We start from the raw sequence: 11,119 nt of genomic DNA, 5'->3' as shown, positions 1-11,119 counted from the left end.
TCAGGGGTCACAGCTCCCATCCCCCCTCACCTCCAGTACCAGCTGGCCTGCCAGTTTCTGTGCACCAGCAGTGGGATCTCCTGCCCAGTGTGGGCTCCACCTGCGCTTGCTTGGATTTTGGATGTGCCTGTACCAGTGTCGCCCATTCCCACCCCAGCCAGCAGCGCCTGTGCCCCTGGGGATTTTGGAGCTCAAGTTTAGCTCATGGTTTTGGAAAGAGACAGCTAACAAGGGAGGCACTTGATACTCTGTGGCTTTGTTAAAGCTGCTTTTGTGAATGGGGCAAGAGATTCCTCGCCCATAAAACAGGGGTGGTATCCACAGGACCAGACACTGGGTTGTCTCTCGTGCGAGGGCATCGAATTTATATGTGTAGCATTCATGTCACAGCCGTGTTCGTTAATTGAGAACACGAGGGTAGGCATGGAATCAGAGAGGGAGGTGTGAACCCCTCCACACACACACTGGCACACTCACCTACACGAGGCTGCCTTCCCGTCCTAACCAGGTCCGGTCACCCCCCAAGGGTACTTCTTTCAACTATGCTCAAAGCCCAGTTCTCGATCCTTCCTTCATTCTGAAGCTGACAAGTGGCAGGTGGCAGGTTGGGGGTGGGGGGACACAGTGTGCATGCTGCCCGAGATGTGTGGCCCTGGTGTCAGAGTAAGCGAGTAACAGTAGGGTACACTTGTATACACAGCCGGGGAATGTCCACTGGGATGCTGGAAAGATGCCCCAGGCAGAACTACCCAGGTTGTCCAATAATGTAGCAATTATAATCTTTTTTCTTGGCTCGAGGAAAGATTGATGTATGCTAATGGTGGCCCTCAGAGTCTATTCATTCAACAAGTATTTTTTTTGAACATCATGTGTTTAGATACTGTCCCAGCCCCACTGGTCTTGGAATCCTCTGTTGACCTTCACAGACCAAATGATGTAGATATGGGACACTGGTATGCTTTGAACACTGGAAATACACACGTGTAAGTGACACTCTAGGAGGGATGATGAGGATGGTGATGGTTCTTGGATTCTCAGGGCAAGATCTCATTGGCTGTCAGGGACTGTCATGGGGCAGTGGATAAGATGGATCAGGAACACGGCAATGGGCCATTCAAATGTGCAAAACTGCTCAGCAGCCCTCCTGCCCCATCAGGCCCAGGCTGATGGCCTGGGGGAGGCAGTGGCCACAGAACAGGAGCCCTCCCCACTGCAGTGACTGTAACCACAGAAGGGGCAGCAGGGAGGAGGTGCTGGGGGCCGGAGAAGCATGTGGTGGGCTCAGCCCAGGTGGCTTTCCTTCGCTTGTCCTGCCTGCCCACTCTGATTTCTCTGATTTCCTCCCTCCCCCTGTTCCTTCTGACGCTTTCTTACCTGTCCTCTCCCAGTCCCTGATGGGGATGGTCCAAGTTATTCCCCAAAGTCTTGAAGGGCCCAGATTCACAAGGTTGTACACTCTGAGGTTCCGGTTCCTGCATTTGAGGGCAGCAGTGGCCTCAGGAGACCTGGCAGGGATTGGGCTGGCTCCTCAAGATGCTTCATTGGAGTTTCAGCTTGGAGCCACGGCTGGGACTGCAGCTTGACATGCACCTGGCTTCAGGCAGCGTGGCTGTGCATGCGTGGGAAGTGATGTAGCATAAAGGACATTTGAAAAATTCAACACTTTTGAGATGCCTCTCCCCCTTGCTCACAAGAGGCAGTAAATATTTTTCATCCCCTCAAAATATTTCTCTATGTGTCAGGGTCCCTACAGGAAATGTGGTTGAAGACAGTGCACCCTCAGAGACATGGGGGACTATTGATGCAGTAGTGGGCAGGGGTCTAGAAGCCAAGGTGTAGTGAGACCCCCAGGGAACAGCGGGAAGCTGGTGCTACTGCTGGGCCTGAAGGGGCCTGGGGAAGAGACGGTGTTCCTGGAATCCAGCCATGAAGGACCAGAGCATCTGCCAGAACCGCCCACCCTGTGAAGTGGGAAGAAACACCCTGAACTTTCCTCCTGCGGGTGTCTTGTGCTGGAGGGCAAGTGAGCCCAGGCGTTGCTGGTGGAGGGCTTGGCCTCTTGGAGACACAGAGCAGGGCAAGGAAGCAGGGAGAAGGGGTCTGAGGGGGAGGGAGAGGTAGAGATTGACCAGGACAAGGTCCTAATCCTCTTGTTTTCCTGTTTGGCAAGTTTGACTTTCTATATATTGAGTTTTCTTAAAATAGCCACAGTTAATGATGTATCTAAGGTATGATCATAAAGTAATACGACAGTTTTTGTTTTAAACAAACACACTCGGGAGGTGCTACGCTGATGTCTGTGGAAGTTCTGCTGTTAAGAATATTTTTGTCCCCTCTCTTTTGGAATTGCTCTCCACGTTTCCTGTACATTAAAAAACAAAACAAAACAATTTCCTTGGGGAAACACAGATCTTCCTCTCCTGAGGCTTGCAAATAACCAGAGGACCTGGAAGATACTCCAGGGTTCCCAGGACAGAAGCCTGGGCTTGGGAGTCAGGGGGATTAGCCATGACCTTGGGCAAGTTAAGTTTCCTCTTTGAGCCTCAGTTTCCTCATTTGTAACATGAATAAGGCACTCATTCTTTAAGGCCCTTACTAGTTCCAACAGTCTATAGTCAGAAGCAAAGCTCGTTAATTAGGTGGATGGGGCTGTTTGGGGTCCAAAGCAAGGCGAGATTATATTGTAGGGCAACAAATTTTCCCATGTGGTTGGTAAATTGACTCCAACGTTCTGAGCAAACAGCACTGCTGAATACTGTCTCCAGGGTCCCCAAGCCAAAGCACAGCACCTCCAGGGCTTTGCCTGTTGCTGGCACATGAGTCTCATTGCTTCAGAGCCCCATCACACAGCTCCCCGGCCTTGCGAGTTAGCTGTGATGTGAGAGTTGCCGCTAAGCATGTAACTGACGCTCCCTTTTCTTTTTCTTTTTAAAGTGTATTTGTTTTGACTTCAAACAAGAAGTTGGAAGGATGACACCGTGAATATCTATAGGCCTTTCACTTAAATTTACCAGTTTTACCTTGTTTTAATATCACTCTATCTAGATGTTATAATGATCATTATATTTGCTGAATCATTTGAGAGTGAACTGCAGACATCATGACCCTTTATCCCAAATCCTTCAGCATGTATGAACATTTTCCTACATAACCATCATGCGATAGTCAAATTCAGGAAACTTACCATGGTTACAATGTTATTATCTGACATATTGTCCATATTTAAATTTTACCAGTTGCCCCAGTAATAGTTTCCTTACAGCGATATCTTTTTTCCCATTTAGGCTTCAACCATCCATGATCCCACGGGGTATTTAGTTGTCACGGCCTCTTTAGTTTCTTCTATCTGGAACAGTCCCTCTGCTTTCTGTTGTCATTCGTGACACAGATTTTTGAAGTGTACGGGGCCAGTTGTCTTGCAGAGATGTCCCTGAGCGTGGGTTTGTCTGAGGATGTTTCCTCGTACTTGGGTTCATGTTACTCATTCTGGGGCAGGAACCCCGAGAAGTGGTGTAGGGGTCACTGATCAGGACCCTCATGACTTGGACCCCTTGGTTAAGGAGGAGTCTCTCAATTGTAACAGGGCCATATTTTTCCCCCTTTGGAATGAGCAAGTAAACCCGAGTTTTCAAGAAGTCCAAGTTTGGGCAAGTTTATTTCACAAGCACACTGGAGGGGGCTGGTGACCTCCACGCCTCGGCCTTGGCACTGCTCTCCAGCTGGGGGTTTTGAAAATGGAGTTCTGGCTTCGAGCTGTGCAGCACAGAGCAGCTTTCTGTCTGTCCTCACGAGGATAAAGAATTCGGTGCATGGATGCTTGCCACCGGCCGGGAATGCCAAGTGCTGTTTACCAGCCTTGGAATCGCCCCGTGGCGTCAGGCATTTAATGCTTCCCGAGGCTGACCGCTCCCAGCAGAGGCACTGCCATGGGCCGTGGCAGATGCGTGGGCAACATTCTGCTGAGGAGGGTGGTTTCAGTTCCCTTTAAAAACCTCTGTTATTTTCCACTATGAGCTTGAGGCCTCGCCTTCAGGGAAAAACGTCCCAGCAAGGGAGCCAAGGATTGGAAAGGGTTAAGAATGAAAAAACCCTCTCTCTGGACAGGGCCTGCTGGTCCATTTATTTTGTTTATTTGGGTCCTCCTGCTTCTTTTCTTGGGGAGCCTGGCCTTCTGGGGCACAGAGTACCCATCTCTGGAGGTCTCAGGCTGGCTTCTCAGCTCTGCCCTAGAGGAAGGCAGATGGAAAGGTGAGGTTCAGAGAAGCGAAGTAATCCATCTCAACTCTTGGAGCTGGAAGAGCTGACTCCACCTAGGTCAATCCAAGTTCCTGATTTGAAAAAAGCACTTTTTAAAAAAAACTTTTCTGTGATGCCATTGCTGCTTCCCTGAGGAAGTTGGGAATTTTTTTTCTGAGGAGGTTTTAGGAAACGGAAGCTGTCTTTTGAAATTGGTAGGGCCTTGACCTTCTGAGAACATCCCTGATTAAAGTATTATTAAATACTTATGTGCAAAACGCTTTTCCTCAGGGAGCCTACAGTCTAATAGCAGAGTGACAACAACAACAACAACAACTGTCAGTTCTGCCGCTTCCTAGCTGTGTGATCTTGGGCAAGTTATTGAACCTCTCTGTGCCACAGATTCCTTATCTATAACATAAGGATAATACGGTACCTCTCTCATAGCATTGTTGTGAGGATGATGTTAGTTCACACATATAATGTGCTTGGCACATAGTCAATACTGTGTTAGCCATTTCTATTGATACCTACTTTGTGTTAGGCATTGTATATGTATTGTACCCACTTTATCTCTTTTGATTTCTACAACTCCATGAGGTGGGTATTATTTTTCTCACAGACATAGAAACTGAGGCTCAGAGAGGTTAAGCAATATATTCAGGGTCACACAGTAGGGCACAGGAATTGGAGACCCTGGCAGCTTGGCGGGTTTCGGGCTCCAGCCCGGAAATGATCTTACTCATTCGCCTTTTTAGGGGTTAGGGGTAGGTTCCAGGCCTCAAGTAAAGAGATCTCTTGGCCCAGGTTCAGCCTCCTCAGCTGCTACCAGCCCCTTTTGCCTACTCCCGAGGTTTTACTCTTCCAGGATGATGATAAACCAGGGAGAAATGGCATTCAAATCATTTGCATTATAATCAGCCCCACTTACTGTCCCCAACCAAAGTTCAGGAGGCCTGGAGGCCCCTTCTACCACCCCATCCAGTGGACAGGCTGCCCTCCAGCTGCAGGAATGTAGGCCAGTGGCTGTGGGGCTTCTCTCTAGGGGAGGGCCTAGGAATGGGAGGGGGCTCCAGGAAGGGGTTTTGGGCAGGACAGATTTGTTCTCAGCCTTGGAAGGTCTTCCTTCTTATCCCTTTGCTTTCTGGCCTCCTGGGCTGGAAGGCTGAGGCCTATTCAAGCCCAGTTTGAGAACTTGCAAGCCATCAGCTGGGTCAGCGAGGAGGACTTGCTCTGTCCCAACCACCCACCACCTGTATCCCTCCCAGGGGGAAGGAGAAGGAACTGGGGCCTCCATCAGGTTGGACCACTGGCTCTTTACTCCAGGGATCATGGGGGCCTGAGGGAAAAAGGAAACAAAAAGCAATCTATGGGTAAAAACAGAAGAGCGATCCCGGGACAGGGCAGAGGGGGATGTGGCCTGGCCGGGGTGGGGGGCAGGGAGGGAGAGACAGAGCTCCCTAGGAAGAGGGGAGTGGTAAGGGGTTAGGTTTGGAATGAGCAGCTGGGAACTTGACAGGGCATGGAGAAGGAAGGAGAGGAGAGAGGACCTACGGGGAGCAGGGACAGCGCCAAAGGGCTTTGAGGAGACTTTAGCCGGGCTCCCCATCTCTATTAAGTCCCCTCTGGCGCCCCAAATGAATTTACAACCTAAATAAAACAATGCTCATGCAACGTCAAGCTTTCCCGCTCCAGCCAGAAATCAGATGACACCCTTAAGACCCTCATAGTGTAATCCTGGGCCGCCAGTGTCCAGGGAATAAGAGAGCCTCCCAAGAGACTCACAGTCCCAGAGAAGTGGGAGGGAGCAAGGGAAGGAGGGCCTGGGGAGCGGAGTGGGTGCAGACAGGACAGTCTCTGGGGAGCATCTGTTGCCACGCCCCGTCCGGCTGAACTGCCAATCACCAGGCCGCATCCAGGTTCGCGTGACTCGTTGCCAGGCAGATTTTTATCCATCGCGGGGCAGCTGTCAGCCGCTAGCCCCGTGGTGCCCGAGTTGGGCAGGGCGCCCGGCACAGCGGGGAGGAGGGGAACGAAGGCTCCGGGGTGGGGTTCAGGGGCGGGTGTCGGGAAGTCTTTCCAAGCCCGGTTCAAACCTCCCAGGGAGGGCGTGGCCACAGGAGCTAGCCCCCTTTCCCTGGTGGGTCCCTAAGCCCCAAGCCTTGCAGGGAGGGACACATACTTCTCCCTAAAATCAATGGATAGCTTTGTACTTGGAGTAACTGCTGTGCTGGAGAGGGCTAGGGCCCTGTATATTAATACTTTGGGATATTTACATTTAAAAAGAGAGCTCTGGAGCCTTGAGGGATGGGTCACTTTTGGTGGTTATTTCAGGTCTTTGGGCAGGCCAGCTCCTGGTGTTTTGGGACAGGAGAACCACTTAAAGCCTCACAAACAGCACGGGTAGGTGCCAGCCTTGCTCTCCCCTCTGGAGGCCTGACAGAGCGCCTTGGCTGTGGCCCGGCATTCGACCCTTGCCTGTCGTAGGGTCGCCCACTGCAGCCCAGGTGCGGGGGAAGGCTTTTGATAACCTCTGGCTTTCCAGCCAGTGCCCTGTGGCCTGGGTTTTGTGTCTTACCTGGTTGTGTGGTCTCCTCCAGGGCGCATGACCGCCTTCCCCACCTCGGTCCTCTGGTCTAGGGGCCAGGTGGTGGGGAGGGCTGGAATGTGAGCCTGCAGGAGAGAAAAATGACAGGGTGTTTTCTGCCTGGACGAGTGCAAGTTCGGTTCCCAACTTGAATTTCAAGTGGGCCCTTCAGGCACATTAGGGAGGTCAAGTGAGAGAGTGGAGGCAGCCGGTGTGGATTGTCTGAATTCCTAGAAAATACATTCTAGAAATGTAGCTACAGGAGAGAGGAGTGCCAGGTGGACACTCTCAGTGCTGTGCCTGGCTGGGTTTAGAGCTGATGGTCCAGGAGGCCTGGCAGGAGGGGATGGCTTTTTGCTTTTCTCTATTTGAATACCCTATATTTCAAAAATTACTTGTTTCTTGAATCATAGCTGAGATGAATGCTTTTAGCTAAGTGCTTTAAAAATTATTATTGTTTTTAAAAACTGAGCTATAGGTCTCTTATGGAGAATGAATCTTTCTAAATACAGTTTTTGGTGATTGCCCTTTGTTGGAAATAATTATTGTCCCTAAAAATGGAAAATTACACATGACTATTTATCAAAAGGAAATAAACACCTTGGATTAACAGGGTTCTTGCCACTGGATGGTGATTCCAGACCTTGCCAGCAACCCAGGGACTCGGCCTTCACCGTGCTAATGCTCGCTTTCGGTGGTTTTGATTTTTGAAGGGGAAACGGTTGGATTCTGTGTGTCCCTTGAAGCTTGCTCGCCCTGTTCTTGTTATGTAATTATGGCGAACCTTTGCTAGGTCTTTTCTGGGGGCAGAAATAAGCACAGGAAAAAAACAGGGGGAGAGGGGCGTGTCTCCTGCTCCCTTTGCTCTGACTTGGATCGGCCCCTTGGTTGTTTGGTGATCATGGGCGTTTGGTTAACTCTAAGAGAGTAAAGAGTTGGCTCAGAATGCTTTATTGAGACAGCCTGAACAGCGTGTAAGTTCCCAGGGAAGAAAAGGTCTTGGAGGTGGCTCTGGGCACTGTGTCTCAGCCTTTCCGGCTCCACCCAAGATCCCCCCAGGGAGTGCTTGCTCTGCGGCCTCAAACTGGCCTCTCCAGCCCCACCCAGCTATTTCATACCCTGCTCTCTTCAGCCTCCTGGCTTTCAACAGGCTTCTCTTCCTCAATTCTTTGGGTTTCAGCTTAAGGAACATTTCCTCCTGGAAGTCTTCTTCCCTGGCACACAAGCACCCCCCCACCCCCCTGACCCCGCCACGGTCTATGCGCCCGTGTGCGCTGTACTTTTCCGTTCTCAGCACTCTTCATATTAGATCATCAGTGGCCGGTTGCTTGTGTGGCTGCCTCCCCCGTCAGGCTGTCGGCTCTGTGAGGGAGGGGGACGGTCAGCTTGTTCACCATCATATTGTCAGCACAGTGCCAGGCACGTAGTGCACGGCACGTGGCAGAAACTCCATCAGCCCTACTATCGCTAACTTATCACTTAATACACTTCCCCTTAGTGACACGTTCTCCTATTTTCCTTCTGTCCCTTACTGTGTATTTCCCTGATCTCTGAGGCATTTAGCTCATACCCTGGGTAAAAACAAACACACAAAAGCAAATGAAACAAGAGAAACAAACACCAGAACTGATTCCCTAAGAAGTTATTAGGAACCTTGTGCAAATCAGTTGCTCTCCTTGAGCTCCTGATGAGTCTGACTTAACTTCAGGAAAGGAGGGAAATTCAGCAAACTTCAAAAGCCACACTTTTCCTGCATCCGGGTCTGCCTTGTCGGGGTGGAAAAAGGAGGTAAAGCCAAATCTTGGAGACTCTGAAGGTGAAGAGCTGATCTAAGAAATGTGGGGCAGTGGCTGCAGAAGGAATGCTGAGTGGGGAAGAGACCTGAGGGGGTTTGTTGGGAGATGAAGGTAGGTCGGGGGTGGGTTGGAGATGGCCCCTACCAGAATTATAGCAGAGATTTAATGGCCAAGAATTGAAGCTGAGGAAGGGGGAGGGGGAGAAAGCTGGGACGTGGAGGAGCAGGGGGCTCCCCAAACCTGATCAGTTTGGTCCCAAACCAGTCACTTAAGTCTGGAAAGTGTGACTTTTGATTATTCTGTTTCCAATCAATTATTTTGTTTTTATTAACTAAAAAAATGCACTTTTCAGATGCGATTCTGATGCCCTGTTTGACTAAGGGAGTAATGCAAAGAAAGCACCTTCATTTGTCCTCCTCCAGCCCCTCCTTCTTAGTGAGATTTGTGAAACCCCAGCCAGGATGTGCAGAGTTGTGTTCACCCCCGAAGCAAGGTTAGGCTGACCCTCGCTGTTGCAGCTCACTGCCCCCTCCACCCTGCTGGTCTCCCTTCTGAGCTGGACAGACAGTGACAGTGGCCCTGTTGCCCACATAGACTGTTGCAGAATGAGACAAAGCCCTCGTGTATTTTGCTGGGAAGCACTTGGCTGTGAAATAGTGACATGTGAGCAGGGAAGCATGTGTGGTGATCCGAGCCCAGAGCACTCACAGGGCGTGTCCAACCCTCCTTTGGGGACAGCGAGGCTAGGGTGTGGCAAATGTGTTTATCTTTCTCAGGTTTGGGCGAAGTCCTTCTAGAAAGCAGGTTTGGAGGCACTGAGATCAGAAATCTCCTGGGGAAGTGGGTATGGAATTGTGTGTTTGAAAAGTGATGCCATGGGTTTGAGCTATGTCTGTCTTCAGTTGCCAAGAGCCCCATGCAGGCTTGTGCAAATGGCAGCGGACCCAGGCCGATTCTCTGAGTTCAAAGTGGACCAGCAATGAAGTGGAGGTGGTTCTTTAGCTTATGTTCCAGTCTGTTCAACTGGGTGTGGCTGTTTCAAACCCTCTTGGATCTTATAAATCGCCGGAGCTCTGCAAATCTGCTCCCATCGCCTTGTGTGTCTTACTGTTTGGCTGTCTGAGGGACAGCACGTAGGTTTGGAAGAACAGGTTCAGACCTGACCCTGATCTTTAACAGAGCTGGTCTTCCCTAGCAAACATGACTCTCCAGGCCAATCAGATTACCTCCGCCTTCCAGCACCCGTGTGAACTGGCATCACAGGGAAGCTGGCTGGGCCGGCTCAGGTGGGGCAGCCTGGGGCCTATGAGGTATGATTTGAAGGCCTCAGGAAAGGCCGCCCTAGCCTGAAACCTCTCCCCTACTGGCTTGTCAAGGATGTCTGCAGTTTCACTATTACTGAGTAATTCCTTTGTGTGTACCACAGGCCCTCTCCTTGCCATCCTTCTGTAAATGCTACAGGGTGGTCTGGGATCCAGGATGCCCTTAACCCTCTCCCCTTAAACTGTATGTTTAATCTCTTAAGTAAACCACAAACTCATTTCCACTTTTTCCAGTTTTATTGAGATACGTCGGTGTATAACATGGTATTAATTTTAGGTGTACAAAGTAATGCTTTGATCTCTGTTTATATTGCAAAATAATTCCTACGATAAGTTTAGTCTCAGTTGTGCTTTTTCATGCTAAACCTCTCTCGAGTCGCTTCACCTACTTTATTCCCTATGCTGTTCAGCTTAGACAGGAAGTGAAGCAGAAGCCAGGTGGGCTGGTGTCGGAACTGGGACCGAGAAGCCAAGGGAGGGGCAGTGAGGATGCTGAGGGACCGGCAGCTCTCACCGGGCTTCCAGCACAGTAAAGGCTGCTGGGCTCTGCTCTGGCGCCAGATGGCACATGATAGGAGATGTTCTCCCTGCTTTTATTTTTATTAATTTTTTTTGTAGGAGGGGGCGTAATTAGGTTTATTTATTTATTTATGTTTAAAGCAGGAGGTGGGGAGTGAACCCAGGACCTCGTGCATGCTCTACCACTGAGCTATACCCTCCCCACTTCTCCCCGTTTTTGGCCAAGGTGGAGCACTGCCAGCTCCTACATCCACTCCTTTCCCCTCTAATCTCACTTCCACTCACTTTCCTCTTACTGTCAGTCCCTCTGTCCCCTAACCCGTTGGCTCTTGGCCATCATCATTCTAAGTGGCCTCACTCAGGAAGGGAACTCTCTTTGGGTGGCCCCAAAGAGCCAGGAGCTCCTAAGCCAGACCAGAGCTCGGCTTCACCCTTTTCCACTTGGTTCCCAGTCCCTCCACAAGGCCTGGGGAGAGGCAAGGGAGCTGCCCGGCTGCAGACACTCCAACTTGTGCAGCTAGGTGGAGCAGACGCAGCGAGGGCTTAGTGAGGGGCCAGCCAGATGCTATGACCCTGCACTGAAACCTTAAACCATTCCCATCTCTTCCTCCTTCCCTGGTCCAGAAGAGATGGCGGGAGCCCACCTATGTCATCCTCTG

The 11,119-nt window shown here is 50.6% G+C and overlaps 1 protein-coding gene across 3 annotated transcripts in view; it reads left to right on the top strand.

The window, feature by feature from the left end:
- The window catches only part of AHNAK (AHNAK nucleoprotein), a 90,303-nt gene that overhangs the window by 32,498 nt on the left and 46,686 nt on the right, over window positions 1–11,119 (top strand). The gene's annotated exons all lie outside the window — the stretch shown is intronic.

The sequence above is a fragment of the Vicugna pacos genome, chromosome 10, assembly GCF_048564905.1.
Source record: "Vicugna pacos chromosome 10, VicPac4, whole genome shotgun sequence".
In the NCBI taxonomy this organism is placed as follows: Eukaryota; Metazoa; Chordata; class Mammalia; order Artiodactyla; family Camelidae; genus Vicugna; species Vicugna pacos.
This window is presented reverse-complemented; position numbering and strand designations above follow the sequence as displayed.